At 41.0% G+C, this 20035-nt stretch overlaps 1 pseudogene; it reads left to right on the top strand.

Moving 5' to 3' along the window:
• Positions 1–1644: 1644 nt before the first annotated feature.
• Positions 1645–2342, top strand: LOC144456530 (receptor expression-enhancing protein 6 pseudogene; annotated as a pseudogene).
• The last annotated feature ends 17693 nt before the right edge of the window (positions 2343–20035 follow it).

Raw genomic sequence — 20035 nt, forward strand, 5'->3', positions numbered from 1 at the left:
AATGCTCTGTGTGTAGCAAGCATTAATAACTTTAATTTGACTAGATGATCTCTAAAGTCCCTTCCAGTATTCTGTGATTCTGATCTAAATATGTTCCATTCTAGCTCACTGTGGTCACTCAATCAATATTTGTCAATTAAAAAAATCTCAGGCATGAATCCCCAATAAAACAGAAAAGTGATACTTAGAGTCCATAACTTTGTTACAGGGCTCCAGTGGTAGCTAGAGCAGAAGCCATACCCTTGTGGCATACAGATACGACAGGCCCCAAATTGACATTTTCTCTGGATATGAACTATGTCCCACAGAAGAACAATCTTGGGAGATTGGGTTGGACAGGAGAGTGGGTAACTGGGACACTAGAAAGCCCCTGAGCCAGCCAAAATGATGATATTGACAGAAAGCTTGGGGGGGGGGAGCTACGAAGACCTGGGATACCTTAATAGAGGCAAAGGCAGATATTACCTAACAGGAAGGTATACAAACTTTAGCTGTGATGTTTGAGGGGAGCAGATGAGAAAACCCTTGTGCTAATTTTGTTTCTAATACTGTCCAGTGCAAAGGAGATAAGTTGATTGAGTTCCTCCTCCAGTTCAAGCAACAGGTACAGAGACTGATATAGATAAGGCAGCATGGGTCCTAAGAATGTTGGGGAAATCACACTACAGAGATTGTACCCTTGTATATCTGATGTCATCAGTTCTATGCAGACAATATAATTAATTATATAAATAATTATATAAATTAAAAAGCACTGACTTTTGAACTGAAAAGAAGGAAAGGTGTGTGTGTGTGTGTGTGTGTGTGTGTGTGTGTGTGTGTGTGTGTGTGCAGTGCATGTGAAGTTCATAAAATAGTCTTGTACTATACTATGTTTGGGCAGCTAAGTGGTGCAGTGAATAGAGTGTGGGGCCTGGAGTTAGGAAGACTCTTCCTGAGTTCAAATGTGGTCTCAGATACTTACTAGCTCGATATAATCCTGGGCAAGTCCCTTAACCCTGTTTGCCAGTTCCTTTATCTGTAAAATGGGTTGGAGAAAGGAAATGCCAAGAAAACCTCAAATGGGGTCATGAAGAGTTGAAAATGATGATGATGACAGCAACATACTGTGGTACTACACCATAAGGAAAAAAAATCCCCCCTCCCCATTTTCATTTAGTGCAAAAAATCAGATTTCCCTCAGTGTTTTGGTGTCCATTATACCTGCTGAAACTGTTGTACCCTCTTGTACCCCAAGCGTGTGAAGACTTCCCCTGGTAGAATGGGCAGATGAGAACAATTTGTTTCAACAGCCGTGAAGGACACTGAAGCATAGAGCATTTAGAGCTTGGTCAGATGTCAAAGATGCCAAGGTTGTCCACTGCACTTTTGTCTTACCATTGAACTTTGATGACTCTGGAAAAAAGAGTGAGGCTGATGACTTTGTGTAGCTCTGCCTCACTTAAATCTAATTCAAGATATCACCCTGTGATGACATTGGTCTTCCTGGAAAACAAAAGACAAACAACACCTACTGAAACTACAGTAGTTGACTATTGCAGTAGCATTTCAGTTCCCTTTTTTTTTCATTGAAAGTGCTCAAGACAGCAGTTGCAGGACCACGAGTTGGGAAGGAGTGAAGGGGAGGGACGAGGGACTACAGGAATGAAGGTCCTGGGAGCTTGGAGAGGAGGCTGCCACCAGCACCACTGGAGAACAAAAGGGGTGCCCTGGAGATCACCCCTTATACCCGGATCCAGTCATCCTCCATCCTTTCCTGGAGATCCATTTCCCCCTTGGTCCCAGGAACCAAGTAGCTTGAGGAAGCACTTCCAGAGGTTCCTGGAGCAGAAAAACTGTCACCAATATCCTGGGGAAGCTGGAGGAGATCTCCAGTATCAAAAAGTACTACCTGGCTACAAGTTCCATTGTCTTCTTGGCCCTCTATCTCATTTTTGGCTATGCTGCCTCCCTGCTCCGCAATCTCATCAGATTCATCTACCCAGCATATGCCACCATCAAGGCCATTGAAAACACCAACAAAGATGACTATACCATCTGACTAACCTACTGGGTGGTATGTAGCATATTTAGCCCGGTTAAGTTTTTCTCTGACATCTTCCTTTTCTGGTTCCCTTTCTACTATGCAGGGAAGTGTGCCTTCTTGCTTCTAGGGTACATGCTTCTAGTGGCCTGTAATAGCTCCCAGATTCTGTATCATCACCTGATCTGCCCCATCTTCCTGGGGCAGCTTCCATGGACACCTGGTGACTGACCTGAATGGATGAGCCCTGGACGCAGCAGCCAGTTTAACCTGGGAAGCAACCAAGGCAAGCACAACTCACTTCCAGAAGAATAAGTGAAGAGCTCATCCCTCAACCAGAGGCACTGTCTTCCCAGCCCCCTCAGCATCAGGGATCCTGGACCATGTCTAAGCAGCTGACCCCTCCCAGTTGGTCTTCAGTCAACTCCATGCTCTTGGGCTTTAAGGCATTAGAGAAGCCTCCTCAGGCTGGAGGGTAGGTATAGGGGTACCTCTGCCCATTTAGGTTCCACCAGCCTACTAAGGGCCCTGATGGTGCTTAGACTGTTCTAACTTAACCATCTGCCTCTGGCCTTCTCCACCCACCACTGGCTTCCCCACAGGACTCTTGATGTGTCCTGGCTATTCCAGCTGCCCATGTATTTAAAAAAAGAAAGTGCTACACAGGAAGTGCTCAAGAATTGTTTTTTAAATGTTGTCAAAAAAAAACCACTTTATTTTTTTTAAGTCTATGAAGACGCAGAAACCTTTGCAAACAATAGCTGTGGTGAGACTGCTACTCCTGAGCTCGATATAATTCACAGGGCTCACCATCAGCAGGCTCCAAACCTTCTAGAGTGCGGGCCACAGGAGGAAAGCCAGACAACAGCCCCACTCATGCTGAGCTGCAGGCATAGAGCCTGAGACAATTAGGCAGAGATGCAGTACTGCACAATTTATTCTCCTTGGGCAGACAGAAGACTAAGGGAATGGGGGGGGGCACAAAAGCCCAACATAAGAATACCTCTATCAGGTAATCATCAGAGCAATGGATTCATTTTTTGTTGTTATAATTGTTATAATTTATTATAATTGTATATAAATGGTCACATTTATGTTGGACGTACTGACAAAGGGAATGCTGCCTTTGCCATGAAGAAGTGAAAATCTTCTGATCCAGCTTCGGAAAACTGGAGCAGGGCGAAAGGAAGAGGACATCCAGGACCCCACAGACAGTAACATTGACTTTACCATGAATTCCTTATGGGCATTCCACCTGGACTCATGTAGGTCCTTATGTAGAGGTGATGGTAAAAATTAAAAGTGTGGACTACAGTGCTGCTCTAGCCAGTGAATCTTAAGGCACTATCATTTTCTGATATTTTTTACAACAAATATTTAGGTAAAATACCTTTAAAGCCCATGATAGGGCTTGGACTTGGTAATTTGAGTGATAAAGAACATTCCTACCTAGGATACATTGAGATGAGCTTGAAATTTCCCAAGGAAGTTGTTGGCAACGGAAAAGTGGACACTCTGGCTCTCCAGTGGACATTCCAGACTCTCCAATACTCACTGAGTGTCAACACTACTCGTAACTAATTCTACTTTTCAAAATTCTAGCAGGATACTGCAAGCGACAAGCTGAGACCCAATATTTGCACACTTTGGCCATCCAGGCAAACTGTGCAGAGGCTTACGAGAAGACAGTGGCAAGAGGTTCCAATGGACATCAGGGGAGCCCTAACCATCTACCGTCTGTGCTGGATCCCGAGACTTTGGAGTCTCCTCAGTACCTCAAGAGTAGAAGAACAAGTTGAGGCTGGAACTCAGCAGGAGAACAAGTGTGTTTTTATTGCATGAGTAGGATATGGCATGTGCCTGAGGTGCAACTCACAGTGCTTACTGATTCCAAACCATTCAGAGAAAGGTCTAGGAAGATTCTTATAAGTATGATGGAGGATCTCAGAAACTATCTCAAAGAAATGCTGGTTAAGGGCATTATCACAGAAACCAGCCCCTCTTATGCATCACTTATAGTGATGATGCCTAAGAAAAATAGAAAGATACATTTGTGTGTTGATTACTGAACTTTGAACAAAAGGACTAAAGTGGACCAGTACACTACGGTACAAGTGCAAGATGTTCTGGATTCTTTGATAGACAGACAGTAGTTTTCTATCTTGGACTTGCATAGTGGATGCTATACCAGATTTCTATATCTGAGAAAGACAAAGAAAAGACTGCTTTCATCTGTCCCCGGACTTACAAGTTCACTGGCTGTTGGAAAGCTAATCTATTTAAAGTGATTGAGAGACTGGGCAACTCTTCTATTTACAAAATAGCCCCAGAGAATAGAGGGGGGGCCCTATCAGGACTGTATACCACCTATTGCCTATAATAAATTTAGTCAGCAAAGGTGGAGAGAACTGATGGACACACCCACCTAGAAAGAGACTGAGAAAAAGAGACTGTCCACCCCTTATACAAAGACTTTCTGACCTAGAGATGGGCACAGAAAACGATGCATCCAGTGAGGGAAACTGTCCTGTTGAAGTGAAGGAGAATTGAACCCAGAGGCAGCCCCTTTCTTGCCTAAAACTGCTATAGAGACTCATGGGGTAGAGATTCAACCCACAGAGCTTGAAAATACTGATAGCTAATGTGGAATGGTGGTCAGCCCAGGTATAGACACACAAATCTATAATGATCCTGATAGTCAGCCCATACCAACTACTGCTTATGGTGAAGTTGAATTTTCTATATAGGTCTACTGATATTGTACCTAGCAATCTTGCTTTGTTAGTTAATCATACTCAGTGCTTTTAATTGATTGCTGGGTACTATGGATATTTATATACTTTCCAAATGTGCAGGTGTTATGTCCTATATGTAGTTAGGTATGTTGTCATTGTAATATCTTCCCAGGTGATGCTCTGTATAGTGCCATGTCTACTGCATATACATTTAATGTGCATTTGTTTGTTTTGGTTTCAACAGTGTGGGCACCTGAGAAGCTAGAAGAATCATCTATGTTATTTTAATGTGCTGATGCTTATGTTTATACCATTTACTTACAGGTTTTGGACTTGCTCCAAAACCTCTTTGCAAGGGACTACAAGATGTTTTGGTGTAGGGGAGGAATGTAATCCCACTCCCAAAGCCAATTGGTATAGGACTCTCTCCTTATTTGTGGAGCTCAATGCCCTGTGCCTGTTTTAGGGGTGGGGGAATTGGTGAGAGTAGGAAAGAGGCGAATTCTTCAGTTCTCCTCAAGATCGAGTTTCTTCAGGTCTCTTCAAATCTCCTCAGGCACTTCTAGCTTCCAGCTTCAAGAGAGAAGATAGATGAGACCAACCCCACTTCAGGTTGCCAAAGGAAAAGACTCTGGGAAGACATGAGAGGAACTGATATTCTTCAGCATGTCTTTATCCCCAGCTTACCACAGTATGTTACACTGAATTCCTTAGGTAAGATATAGGACTCTCTTAGCTGAGCTGAGTTACCTCACTTCCAGTGAGAGAGCTCTTTCTCTCTGTATTGTCTCTGTCTCTCTGTCTGTCTCTGTCTCTGTCTCTCTCTCTCTCTGTCTCACACACACACACACACACACACACACACACACACACACACACACACACACACACACACACTGATTTCTGTTTTGCTATTACTTGGATGGGGCAGCTAGGTGGCACAATAGATAGGTGCTGGCCCTGGAGTCAGGAAGACCTGAGTTCAAATCCAGCCTCACACACTTACTAGCTGTGTGGCCTGGACAAGTCACTTCATTCTGTTTGCCTCAGTTCCTCATCTGTAAAATGAGCTGGAGAAGGAAATGACAAACCACTCCAGTATCTTTGCCAAGAAAACACCAAGTGGAGTCACAAAGAATCGGTAACCAAAATGACTCAACAGCAACAAAACCCATCCAATGTTTAACAGAATGTTTATTTAATAATAGCTAGAAAAGACTAGCTTTTCTTCTTCTCTACACAGAAGTGCTTCTGGTCTCTATGGCATATTCCACATAAGGGTATATAGATTCCCACGGCATTGGGATATCCCTTAGTTCTTATGGGTACCAACTCTTCCTAAAATGGCATTTTATATTTTTTGGGTGATCAGGAAGCTGTACCAACAGCTCAAACCCTTGTCCCCTAGAACAATCAAAACTTCAGGACAGCTTCTCTGACTCCAAGGGAGTAAGTAATTAGCTCAGTCATGTAGCTGAGATTTTAGTAGATAGTGTGCATAGCTATTTGCTACTAGAAATCATTGTATAAGAGGGATACCCCACAACCACCACTCTAAAAACTTACTTTTTTCTTGTGTATTCTCTCGTTTGAGCAAATTAGTCCAGTTTTGTTGCTGAATTTAAGTGATTTTTTTCTGTCTTGTTCTTACATTTTCAGATATACATTTTGTTTTATATTTCCTTGTTTATCCAGTCCAATCTGTACTTTTTTCTTATTCCAGCAAAGTCTTGCTTTTCCTATTTCTGTTTATTTTTGTTGTGGATATTGACATAAAGAGGGATTAAATGATTCTTTCTGGCAAGGTCCTTAGTGATAATATCCCTTCTCTCTCACTCTCCCACTTAGTTAAAATATAAACATTTTAAGATGAATAACAAAGTTTATACACACTTCAAGGATCTGTGGTGAATGAAGATCATAATCCCCTCACCCCTCAGTAGATAAATAATAATTGCTGTGGCTGAAAATTTCACCACCTTCTAATCAATGTCATGATAAGCCTCTCTACACTTTAGGTGGTCTTTGGGAGCAGATATGCAGCCTAAGACTTTAGCCAGTCTTTCCAAATAGGGTCTAGGAAGCTCAAAAGTGGAGATAGGGATAAAGAGGACAGGAAGGGAAGATCCAAACCCAGTCCTCCTCTTCCCCATCCTACTTCTCCCCCCTTTTCAGGCCCAAAGGTCTGGCTCCTCAAAGTGCTTGGCAGTGTGACTCAGAACCCCAGAGATGTGTCTAATTCTTTCCACCAATTCGAAAAAATTTCTTGTGTCCTCTGATCGATTCAGCCATGCCATGAGACAGCACTTCACTCTTTCCATATTAACTAAAGACTTGTTCCAACCTAGTTTACAACTTTGGTTGATTCAGTAATTTAAAGAATCATTCTCATTTGATAAAGGCATCTTATAATTAACATTAATTGCTGTTTAGGGGTGTGGAACACCCCTTTTCCACCACTGTAAACTGAGGTTCTGCAGTGGCTGAAAGGCAAATTAGTCTCCACCCCCAGACTTGGCTCTCTTGTCTGATCCTATCCTACCCCACGCTCTCTCCTGCATGAGCTTTCTCAGCTCTAGGCAAACATCGGGGCCAGCAGAGGACGCCATTACCCTGGAAATCTTTTCCCCTCGTTGTTGTTGAATCATTTCAGTCGCGTCCGACTCTGCGTGACCCCATTTGGGGTTTTCTTAGCAAAGTTACTTAGGGTGGTTTGCCATTTCCTTCTCCAGCTCATTTTACAGATGAGGAAACTGAGGCAAACAGGGTTAAGTGACTTGCCCAGGGTCACACAGCTAGTGTCTCCAGCCAGATTTGAATTCCCCTAGCACACACTCTATCCACGGCGCCACCTAGCTGCCCCTCCTTTTCCATCGGCTCAGCTCAAAAGCATTTTTCCTTTCTACTTCTAGGAGTTTCCTTATTTATTACACGAGGTTTCCTAGCTTTCCTTTTTTCTTCACTTTCACCACTTTCACTATACCTTTCAAAATCAAGTACTTGTTCAGGGGTTAAACACTCTCTTCCTTCCCTTTCCCCTCAGCTGTGCCTCTGCCTTTGCAAGAGCCCAAGCAGCTGGCAGCTGGCGTGGCTGTGTGCGGCTGTTTCAGAGGATACAGCCAGAGTTGAGAGTTGGTCGGAGTCCAGTGTCCCAAGCCTGAGCTTGTTGATGTAGCGTGAAGTCCGAGTCTTAAACTCACTCACCCTCCCCGTCGTCCTGTCTAGCACCTGTGCGGACCAGTCAGAGCTAGGCTACTTGTTCTGCTACTTTGTTCCCAGACAAACACATACTGTACCCTCCCTTTTACCACTGCTAACCTTATTGTTCACAAATTTTGCTACCTCACCACGCTTGACTACTAGATTTGTCTATTCACTGTTTCCAATTGTGGTATTAAGGAGGAGTTCGGAAGGCCTGTGGCTCAAAATTTGTGCCCGGGGCCAGGGAGAGAAGGGGATTCGCGATTGTTATTTGTAGGAATCCCGAGGAGGGGGGGTGGGCTAGTTGGAGGAGCTGTGGTTGTTTAGCAACAACCTCAGGGACTGTCCCAACTGCAGGAGCAGCTGCAGACAAAACTGCTACATACCAAGCAAAGTATTCTGCTTCTTCCTCATCTTAGCATCTCTGACTATACAAAGGAAGATGTGAAATTGTCGGAGACAAGAAAAGAAGGGGAAGAAAGAAACCACTTGAACTTTCTTTACTTCTCTCTTTCTCCTCTCCTGAACCGCAGGCGCCTCCCCACTTCCCTTCTTTTTATTTAAATGGAGCATTCCCAAATGGTTTTTGGTCAACAAAGATGCTGGTTATAGAATAAATCTACTTTTTCGATCAGAATTTGCCTTGAAGGGTAGGAGTGAAGACACGAAAGAAGAAATTAGTGGCGTGAAGTTTATGGAGTTGGGAAAACTCATCCTGGTTTGACCTAGCATTCTTTTGCCCCTGGATCTTTGCCAAAGTGGATGCAGTTGGAGGTATGTCCGGAAAGAAAAACATGGTATCATTAGTAAACTGCCCCCATGTTGTGTGGGAAACAAGGATGGGGGAGGGGATGGTGGTAATGAGTATTGTTTAAATTGTTTCTTCGAAAGTTTTTGTTATTATTTGGGACTTAGCAAAAAATTTCGAAAGTGTTTTTTTCAGAAGTGTACAACCATATTCCACTCCCCTAATCGTGCGGTTATGTTTATCGTGGATAATACACCAACCAGTACTTGGAAAGGGGTAAGAGGAAAGAAGTACTGGCTGACTCTGCTAGAATGTATTTTCCTTGCTTAACATCTTTTTTAGATCAGTTTCCTTTTCTTCTGGAAGACTTAGCATTATCCTCTAACCCTTTATTCCTTTGTTAGTTCAATATATTAAGGATGTACAGGTAGTGAGCTGCAATAACACAGTTTTAGCAATAGGTAGAAAGGTTGTCAGGAATAGCTTTAAAATGTAAATAAAGCTGTCCTAGGATGCTTGTTCCCGTGGGTCTCCATTCCTTCTCCATGCAGTTTACTTGATTCTTTGTGAATGTTGCCACAGTTGTTGTTTTTTTAATTTGTCCTAAATTGACTTAATATTTTTGATAATTTCTTATTGATAACTCTTGAATGAAACCTTGTGTCCACTTGCTGGCACTAGCTCTCTGTCTTTGCCCATGTCTGTCTGTGTGCCTTTCTCTTTCTCAACATTTTGGAGCTTCCAGTGGCGCTTCAGAGTCAACAAATTAAATACTCACATCAACACTTTAAAAATCCATGATTTCCTTTGTGGCCCATACTCATGTGGAGCACAATCCTTCAAAATCTCAGTCGTTAAGAATTCCTTTGAACAAAGCATTGTAGCCAAGTATACCACCCTGTGACCAAATGTAAGTGTTACATTTGTTTCATTTTGGGGGGGAAGTGTACCTTTTAAATTGTAAAATGCATATAAATTATCTAATGTGACCTCAAGCAAGTCGTTTAACCTCATCTGTAAAAGAGGAGTTTAGAATCTGTATGACAGGAGACTCGGGAGTTTTCCTATAATGATTTAGTTGTATGTGGACACAATTTGCTCAAAGCAAAGGTGATTATTAAGGTAGCAAATTACAATAACTAAACATAGAACAACAACTAAAAAAATTTTCCTTCCATAAACCTCCCACAGATACACACAGCATCTTTGTAAAGAGGGAGCACAAATTTAGCATACGGTAGTAGGAAGGCACACATTTAGTCAACACATGAGGCCAGGTTAGCTCACGTCTGCAATATTGTAGGGCTTTCCTATCTTTTCCTTTACTAGTCTTCTCAGTTCTGCTTTTCACTTTGTTTTCCCTGGGCACAGTGTTTCCGTTGCATGGAATACTCAACTGGGTGCCTAGGTTCCAGTCCTCTCCACAGTCTGACTCAGTTGAAAGGGCTAGTTCTCTTTGAGTCTAAAAGTCAACTCCCCCCACCCTTTTTTTTTCTTTTAACAAAATAACTCTTGGAGAATGGCTTTTAATTTTACACATTCTATTGAGCCATTTTTTTTTTGGCTAGGCAATGGGGTTAAGTGACTTGCCCAGGGTCACACAGCTAGTAAGTGTTATGTGTCTGAGTACGGATTTGAACTCAGGTCCTCCTGACTTCAGGGCCTGTTCTCTATCCACTGCACCATCTAGCTGCCCGAGCCATTATTTTTTTTAAAGCACTTTTAGGGATGTCAGATAATGAGTTTTGGTGATTTGCAATCATAGCAATATCTTGAACATTGTTTGATGAATTGATTTTCAATTTATTCTTCATTTGGTTATTAGGTTCCTAATGCCAATGTCAGATATTCAAACAACTATCAATTATACAAATTTTTACAGCTTTGCTTCCTTTCATATCTTTTCCGCTGCCAACATTTTGATGATTTGACTATGCTCTAAAAGGATGACAATTGGAGCAGAAAGAAAAAAAATTAAATTCTATTATACAACTTGGTAGTAGCTTGGGGTAAATGCCTCGGATCTGGATAAGACCTTAGAGATCATCTGGCCTAACCCTTTCATTTTACAAATGAGGAAGCTGGAGGCCTAAGAGGTAGTTTGCCCAAAGCTGGAGCTAGAACTTCAGCGAGCTGATTCCTAGTCCAGGGTTCTCTGCACTTCGTTGTGATGTAGTAGTTTATGTATGAGAAATTATGTGGAGAAAACTTTTGAAAGTTAGTTATATAGGTTATCTGTGAATTCTGGTTTTTTTTCATTCTCTATTACCTCTTATAATCCAGAACTGTTTTTGTTGATGATGATTGCCTTTAACACATGAATTAGCTCTTAAAACTTCTTTGAAGTGGGTCAGTGAGATTTAAAATATAGAACATTTACTTTTGTCTTCACTTCTGTCCTTTCTTTTTCCTTTTCCCTCCTCTGGAACAAGTGGACAAGTGGAATAAATGTTTGGGTTCAAGTACTCTGCTTAAATGGACTGACTTGAAAGGGAGAGAAAGGTTTTGAAAATTATTTTAAATGACCTATAGGAAATAATTTAGAATAGCTAGTCTGTGTGAATATATGCTTCCTTGTCTTGGTTTGAAGTGACAATAGTTGAAACACAACACTGCTCATGTGATAGCTGGACAAAAGGGCCCATTGTGTGGGGTTGGCTGACATTCCATTCAGCTTCAGCCAGAAGTCCATCTGAGCTTGGTAGTCCTAAGGAAATAGAAGCATTGGTATTAGATACATGTCAAAAAAGAAAGAGGAAATGCGGAAAAAGGAGATCAATGTCTTTCGGATGTAAGCTGCTTATATTATCAATGTATCATAAATTTAACCTGGCATAAGTTCATTTGGGGAAAAAAGTAATTCTGTGGAATTATCATTCACCACTATTACTATGTGGTCCACTTCATTAAAGGTAGATTAATATATAGGTCACCTAGTTTACCTTCATCAATGGAAGAATTGTTCACTAGAATACCTCAATAGCTTCCTTTCTCATCTTTAAAAGTAAAAAGTATTTTCTCTGTTCATTTGCATGTCCATCAAAAACTCTTTTAAAAATTGTAATCTGCCTTCTCTCCCTCCCACCCTAACCCCCCAATTGACAACGTTACAAATGTGTATAGTTAAGCAAAATAAATTTCCTCATTGTCCATGTTAAAAAAAAAGTCTCATTCTCCATTCTGAATCCTTTAGGAGGTGGGTTTCCTCATTAGTCCTCTGGAATTGTGACTGGTCATTACACTGATCAGAGTCTCTAATTCTTTCAAAGTTGTTTGTCTTTACCAAATTGTCATTATGTAAGTCATTTTACCAGTTCTATTCACTTCACTCTGCATCAGTTCATATAAATCTTCCAGGGTTTCTGTGAAACTATAGCCTTCCTCATTTCTTACAGCAAAATAGTATTCTGTCACATTTATATATAGTTTTTATGAGGTGTTCAGGGACGACTAGCACCTCTGGTGTGAGCGCTTGCCAAGCCCTTTACAGGGCTGTTCATCCATATTTGGTGTCCACCCAACTCTCACCTGTGCTCCAAGAAGTGGTAGCATGCACCAAGACCATACCCGAGTAAAATCATTTTGGCAGAAGGGCTAAACTAAGTTGAGGGTAACTTACAGGCCTCAAACCTGTTGGTAACTTCAGGAGATGTCTGCCCTATGCATGTGAAGACTTACCCCTGCAGAACGGGCAGATGAGAACAATTTGTTCCAGTGGCCATGCTGAAGCAGGTGCTGTGAAGGCTTAGAGCTTGGTCAGACATTGAAGGCACAAGGTCATCCATTGTATCACCAGTTGTCTTGACTTTTGTCCTGCCACTGGACTTTGATGATTCTAGAAGAGAGAGTGAGGCTGAAAACTTTGTACATCTCTGCCTCACTTAAATAAAAATTCATGCACAAGACATCACCCATCATCCACTATTTTACCTCAGCATCATGATGTCATTGGTCTTCTTTGAGAATGAAAGATAATGATCCGAAAAACAAAAAAAAAAAGTCTTTGAGGGCAGCTAGGTGGTGAAGTGGATAGAGCTCCAGCCTTGGAGTCAGGAGGACCTGAGTTCAAATGTGACCTTAGACACTTGACACTAGCTGTGTGACCCTGGGCAAGTCACTTAACCCCAATTGCCTCACCAAAAAGAAAAAAAAAAGAGAATGAAGGATGATGAATAACACAATAATATAACTTGTTTAGCTACTTCACAATTCATAGGCATCCCTTCAGATTCTTATTTTTTGCCACCTCAAAAAGAGTTTTAACTATTTTTATGCATATGTAGAATTAGTTCAGTTTAGGATTAATCTCTCCTACAATTTACTCTTCCTCTTATTTCCCCTTCTTCCTTCTCCTCCTTACCTTCTATTTTCCTATTGAGTGAAAAATGTATTTCTATACTCAGAGGTGTGTGTTTTCTTCCCTTCTTTGATAGTTCAGATGAGAGTAAGGTTCAGGTGTTATTTGCTCCCACCTCCCATCCCTTCTTCCTTGTTTGTAGAGATTATGTACCCTGATTATATGAGATAATTTGGACTAAACTTCTTTTTCTTTCCTCCCCTTTTCATTCTTCTGTTAAGATCATCAAGACATAACAGAACCACTCCCAGGCCTTGTCTAATTAGACTGCTTCTGGGACCACTTATGATGATAGGGTTCAGAGGAGACAAATGTACTACATCTCCCTATATTAGAATGTAAACTGTTTATCCTTGTTTACTCATGTTTACTTTAAAAAAATATATATCTATATATACATATTCATTTATTTATTTATTTATTTATTTCTCTTAATTCCAGTGTTTGAACTTTGAAGTTTCCACCCAGTTTTGTTCTTTTCATCAGGAATGCGTGGAAGTACTCTATTTCATTAAAAATCTATTTTCCCCCTGTAGGATCATATTCAATTTTGCTGGATAAGTTATTGTTGACTGTTGTTATTGTATATATCCTTTGCCTTCTGGAAAATCGTATTCCAACCTCTCTGTTCCTTTATAATGGTGCCTGCTAAATCATGTGTGATCCTGACTGTGGCTCCTTGTCAGGTACTTGAATTCTTTCTCTGTTTGTGGTATTTGTTCTTGACCTAGAAATTCTGGATTTTGGCTCCTGGGAGTAAAAAATTTTAGTTCCTGGAAGTTTTCATTTTGGGATTTCTTTTAGGAAATGACTGGCAGATTCTTTTTATTTCTCTGTTGCCCTCTGGTTCTTGGAGATCTATGTAGTTTTCTTTTAAGATTACTTGAAATTTAATGCTTAGGCTCTCTCTCTGTCTCTCTCTCTGTCTTTCTGTCTCTCTCTGTCTCTGTCTGTCTCTCATTGACTTTCTCTCTTCCAGGTCAGTTGTTTTTGCTATGAGATAACTTAAATTTTCTTCTATTTTTTTCAGTCTTTTGATTTTATTTCAGTATTTCTTGTTGTCTCATGGAACCACTGTTGGTACATTCTAATTTTCAGAAGGTTTGTTGCTTAAGCAAGATGTTTTTTTACCTCTTTTGCCAATTTAATTAATTAATAACTAATTAAATTTGTCAATTAAAGTAATTAATTCTCTTTCCAATTCTTTCTTCCACAATTCTCATTTCTGTTCCAGTTTTTTCCTCTTTCACTCTCATTGCATTTATAAAAACATTTTAACTCTTGGTTCATTTTCAGGAATTCTGGTTCATTTTGTTTCCAAGCTGTTTTCCTTTGAGGCTTTGCTTATAGATGTTTTATAGACATTCTCTTCTTCAGGGTTTATATCTTTAGTGTCCCTTTCTCTTTAATAGTGTTTTTATGATGGGGTTCTTTTCTTTATTTGTTTGCTTATTCTTCCTGACTACTTCCTGATTTTGAACTTAATTTTAGGACTGAGATCTATGCACTTCTAGAGGGAAGGTTTGGGTTAGTTCTTTGCTGCCTTCTTTGGGTATTGATCCCAGAATCTCAGGGTCAGCTCAGGAGGAGGATCTGAAAGCTTTCAGTGATCCCAGAGCAAAGTCTGATTCTCTCTCCCCTCAAATCCCTTTTTGGGTTTGAGTCTGAGCAATAGTAAGTTGCTGCTGGATTTAGCCACTATCAGCCAGTTGGTAAGCTATGCCCATTCAGAGTGACAGAACTGTAGCCTACCCTTTGGTCTGAGATTCCTGTCCTGTTTTTCCTCTGCAGACTTCAGACTGGGCTAGAAGCTGGAACTGAGCTCCTCCTTTACTCCTGGGCTCTGAGCCATACCTCTTCTACTTGCTTCTGAACTTGTTCCTGCCTAGGGCCTGCTATCACTCCTTACCTTAACTTAAATTAGAATAACACCCTTGGAAAACAGGTCACTTTCTCAGTTTGCCCTGGATCTGTGACCTAGAACTAACAATAAAACTCTGAGATGGCACCCATTCCCATCACAGTGCCCCAGTGTGAATCTAGGACCTCCTATTTGCCTTGTACACAGCCTTTCTTGGATGTTGGAGTTTTTCATGCCCGAGGCTAGACATTGTCTTCAAAGTCTACAGATCTCTGTGTCTATCTCCCTATGCTGAACTGGATTGGAAAAATTACTCACTGTGATTTTATCTTGAATTTTTCTATCAAGATTCTGCCTGGTTTGGAGGAGGTTTGGGGGGAGAAGAAAAGGGGAGAATTTGCTCTACCGCTTCCTGCCACTCCAGCATCTTGGTTCTGCCACTGATTCATGTCATTTCTCCATCAAAGACTCTTACCCAGATATAAGAGCCTTCCAAATGTCTCCGTATAAATTATAGGGATATGGATTGGATCTATTATTTCATAGCTATTGTATAGCGAACTCCTTTTACTAATTCAGCTCAGCACCTTCTCTACAACATGTAGTCTTAGAGAGCTGACTTGAGGGTAGGGTGGAATGGGATAGTTGCTAATCACAAGTTTAAAGGTACTCTGCGGGTCTGTAGTTTTAAAATTATAGTCCATGGGCCTCCACTAGTACATTTAACTTTAAGCCAGCCAGTAAAAGCAATTAGGCCAAAACAAAGGCATAAATATTCACTAAAGGCTAAAAATTCACTTGGAGCCTACTCTCACTCAAATACAGCATTCATGGAAAAAGTGGGTACAGTCTTACAGTATGCTAATATTAAGACACACAAATAAGGAATAAATATGGTCAGATCAGCTCATGCCATGGAGCCTTTATGCCTCTTCTTAAATCTGTCTTGGGCAGATATTTCACTTGGACTTCTGGAGTTTGTTCCCTTTCACAGCTTAGCTCCTAACCACTAGGGCTAATTCTTCCTTGAATCCGTGGCTGGGTCTCTTCTGTGCAGCCAGAGGTCTGTGCTCCTTGAAGCTATTTCCTGCCTTGAATGCTGCCTTTCTGTGACTGTGTCTGTCTGGTGTTATGAATGAAAAAAAAAAGGCAACGCAAAAACTGAGAGTTTCTGTGTAATTAATAATCAGTTTATTAATGAGACTAGCTGGCAATCAACAAGTCGATGGTCGATGGCAACCAAAGACAACCAGTGGAGACACTGAATGCGTTAAATACTTTGGTAAAAGGGAATGTCCCTGACAAGTGAAAATCAGCCTGGATTGGTAGACATTTAACAAGGAGGAAGGCTAGAAATCTTCAGTTCCTCCTGCTGAGAACATACGTTAATCATGAGATTCAGCTACCTCCAGCAATATGGACAGGGGAATCTATCTCCATCAAGATTACTACTCTGATTGCTTTTCTTTTCATGAGCTGGGTCACCCTAAACTCTAATGGAGTGGTATAAGGACAGGGGGTCTTCTCCTCTGGGTAGGAACTAGTCCAGACTGGATTCTGTTTACACTCTAAATAGAAATAAGGTCTCCTAGTTGGGGGGTGGAGGGGTTGGGATCCAGCCCAAGATTGAAAAGCATGTTACCTGAGGGCTAGGACAATCTTAATAATCAGTCATGTCCTTCAGAGATGAACTTTTTACAGGGGCTGAGCCTTAAATGAGGAAATAAAGAAGAAAAGCCTGGATCATAATTTAACAATTGATTATTAATATAATAGTAAAATAGTAATTTATCTCACTGGATAGTGTGTGTCTCTGCTCACTTTTGGATACAATGTCTGTTACTGGGTGAATAGCTCTAATGTAAGATACCATGTCTGATGAAGAAGAAGAAAGAAATTTCCTCCCCACTTATTGCCCTCTAGTAGAGCACATTCCACACAGTTATTCCCTGTTCAGAATTTCTCTGGAGAGGCCCCCCTCATCATCGTGTGAAAACTCGTCTGAGCATCAGGAAAGGATATAGCAAAGGGCACGAGTCACATGGTGTTCAGTGATCCACCAAGGCTGAGGGACTTTGCCTGTGGCTGGGATTTTTTATACCTTCAGGTGACCAAGAAACCACATTGGGGAAGCCTAAGCCAATCAGTTACAGGGGGACAAAGAGCTTTATATCCTTTTAAGGAAAGCTAATCCCTAAGGATTGGGGAAGGAGGAGGAGCCTAGGCCTCTACCTGTTGTCTGTAAGGGGAAAGAAATATTAATCCTCCCAAAGGGGGCAAACAATCAATTTTGGACATTTGAGTTTAAGGTGTTATTGGCAGATCTAGGTGAAAATCTAGATCCAGGAGTCAGTTGAAGATATGTGTCTGGATCTCAGAAGATCACTTCTTTTCCATCTGCATACCATGCCATCATTCTGACCTCTTCCCCTCATGAACCTGTCCCTAGAAACCTTAGACATTGGTAGGTGAGCCTCCGCCTATCTTGCCCCAGAACCAGGTCTTCATCCAACTTTTTAGCACCTCACTTGAAGCTCCCTCGTACGTGTTGTCTACCCCATTAGAATGTACAAACCCCGAGAATCTTGCAGACAGATCCTTAGGTCATTCAGTAAGTCGACAAACATGTATTAAACATTTACTATGTACTAGGCATTATGCTAAGTAAGCAGCGGGCGTATAAAGAAAGGCAAAAGCAATACTTGATCTCAAGGAGTTTGCATTCTAATGGGGTAGACAACAAATAGGTAAACAACTGTGTATGTACAAGATACATACAGAAGGTATGGAAGGTAATCTCAGAAGGAAGGCACCAGCTGGCATTGAGGTTTGTTGTTCAGTTTTAGGCTTATCAGATTCTGTGACCCCATTTGGAGTTTTCTTGGCAAAGATATTGGAGTGGTTTGCCATTTTCTTCTCCAGCTCATTTTACAGTCGAGGAAACTGAGGCAAACAGGGTTAAGTGATTTGCCCAGGGTCACACAGCTAGTCACTGTCTGAGGCCAGATTTGAACCCAGGTCTTGCTGACTCTAGGCCTGGAGCCCTATCCACTATACCACCTAGCTGTCTATCAGTGGGGTAGGGGTGGGGGTAAGGAACCAGAAAAGGCCCCTCAAGGAAGGTGGGATTTGAACTGAGTTTTGAAGGAAACCTGAGAAGCCAGCAGCTTCTAGTAGGTGAAGGAAGCCAGTAGATAAGGAAGGCAAGCGATCCAGGCTTAGACTGGGGACATAGAGTGTTGTGTGCAAGGAACAGCAAGCAGTACAGTGTCACTGGATTGTAGCATAAATGTAAGAAACCTGAAAAGGCTGTAAAGGGCTTTAAATGGCAAACAGAGTACTTTTCTATTTGATCCTGGAGATAATAGGTAACCACTGTAGTTTATTAAACATTCCCAGTGTGAGATGGTTACCAAAAAAGCTAGTGTAATTAATATGTTTGTATGTGTACGTATGTTTTACATATGTAAATACTCTATATTTACAGATCATATTTTGAACTTTTGAGTTCAGTTCTAGGACAGGAAGAATATTGATGAAGTAAAATTCCTTCCAAAAAGGTTATATAAGATTAAGGGAATTAAAACCATGGCCATGAGGATGATCAGTTAAAGGAACTGGCTATATTTAGCATAAATAAGAGAAGACTTAATAGGGAAAGACATTATAAATGACTTTCTTAAATAATCAGGGATTAGATTTATCCTCCTTAGGCCTAGGGGGTAGAATTAAGAGCAGTGGGTAGAAGTTACGGAAGGGAAATTTCAGATCAGTGCAAGAAAGGATTTTTCTAATGATTCCAGCCATCCAAAAATGGGGTGAGCTGAATTTGAAAAGGAATGAGTTTTCCAATCACAGTGGCATCAAACTCAAACAGAAATGGGGCCACTGATTCATACATAAGGATCCCTGTGGAGAGCATATTGACTTAGTTTTAAAATATTATATTTTTTATGCTTTATTGTATTTTTATTTATTCTGTGAAACATTTCCCAACTACATTTTAATCTGGTTCAAACCACACTTGGAAGTGGTGCATGTACCTACAGGCCAAGTGTTCAGCACATCTCTCTATCGCTAGAAGTCTTCAAGCAGATGCCTCAGGAAGGAGGGTTGGGTCAGATCAGTGGTGTCAAATTCAAAGAGAAGGGGGGAGCACTAAACCTGTACATAAAGATCCCCACAAGTGGCATAATGACTTAGAAAACATCTTAAATTGTCTGTATTCGATTGCATTTTAATCTTGTCCCTGTGCACTGGGGAGTGTTGTTGCTTGGGCCCAGCATTTGACTCCTCTGGGCTAGTTGTTCTGTGATGTGCCTTCCAACTTTAGGATTCCATCATTTCTGGGGCCCTATCTATACAAATTTGTTGTATGTGACCCTGTTTGACTCTTGCTCCTGTCTCTAACCATTAGGCAAAGGTATAGCAGTGCTGAGGTAGATACCACATGTCTTTCCACATCCAGAAAATACAATGCCAACAGGTTTTCTAACATGATCTGAGATGTAGGCACCCTAGATCCTAATATTCCCATACTCTGTCAGCCATCTTTTAAAATCTTCTGACCTAAAGTTTATTAACATAAGAGTAAAAGCATTCTAGGTAATGGTACAGACTCCATAGGCTTTAGCCTAGGTATGTTTCATTTATAGATACAACCACAGATTCCTAGGGCTAGTCAATCCCAAAATACTGAAACAAGAATTATTTTGCAGGGTTCTCTTCATACTTCCTTATATTCCTCTGCCAAATCACTTTTACTCTCTGGACTTATTTTTCTCTTTCTTTGAATTGAGGTAAAGTTGCCAAGTGACTCACAGGCACCTCAGGGACTGTGCTTATGAGTAAGTTTCTTGGAACTCCTTAAAAGAAAAGACAATCTCTGATCATGTGAACAACAAAAAGGTAAAATAGTGCTCTCTGCAATCCTCTTTCACTTTTTACCCATCGAAGGAATTCTGTGACATATGTAGGATAATTAGTACTAAATCCACATGATAATATAGATCAATCCTAGGGAAGGTAAAAATCTTATGAATTAACACTGGAGAATTATGATTCTTAACAATACTCACACGCCACTTCAAACCCCAACTACCACTACAGC

Source organism: Phascolarctos cinereus, unplaced genomic scaffold (genome assembly GCF_003287225.1).
Source record: "Phascolarctos cinereus isolate Bilbo 61053 unplaced genomic scaffold, phaCin_HiC Scaffold_4;HRSCAF=312, whole genome shotgun sequence".
Classification (NCBI taxonomy): domain Eukaryota; kingdom Metazoa; phylum Chordata; class Mammalia; order Diprotodontia; family Phascolarctidae; genus Phascolarctos; species Phascolarctos cinereus.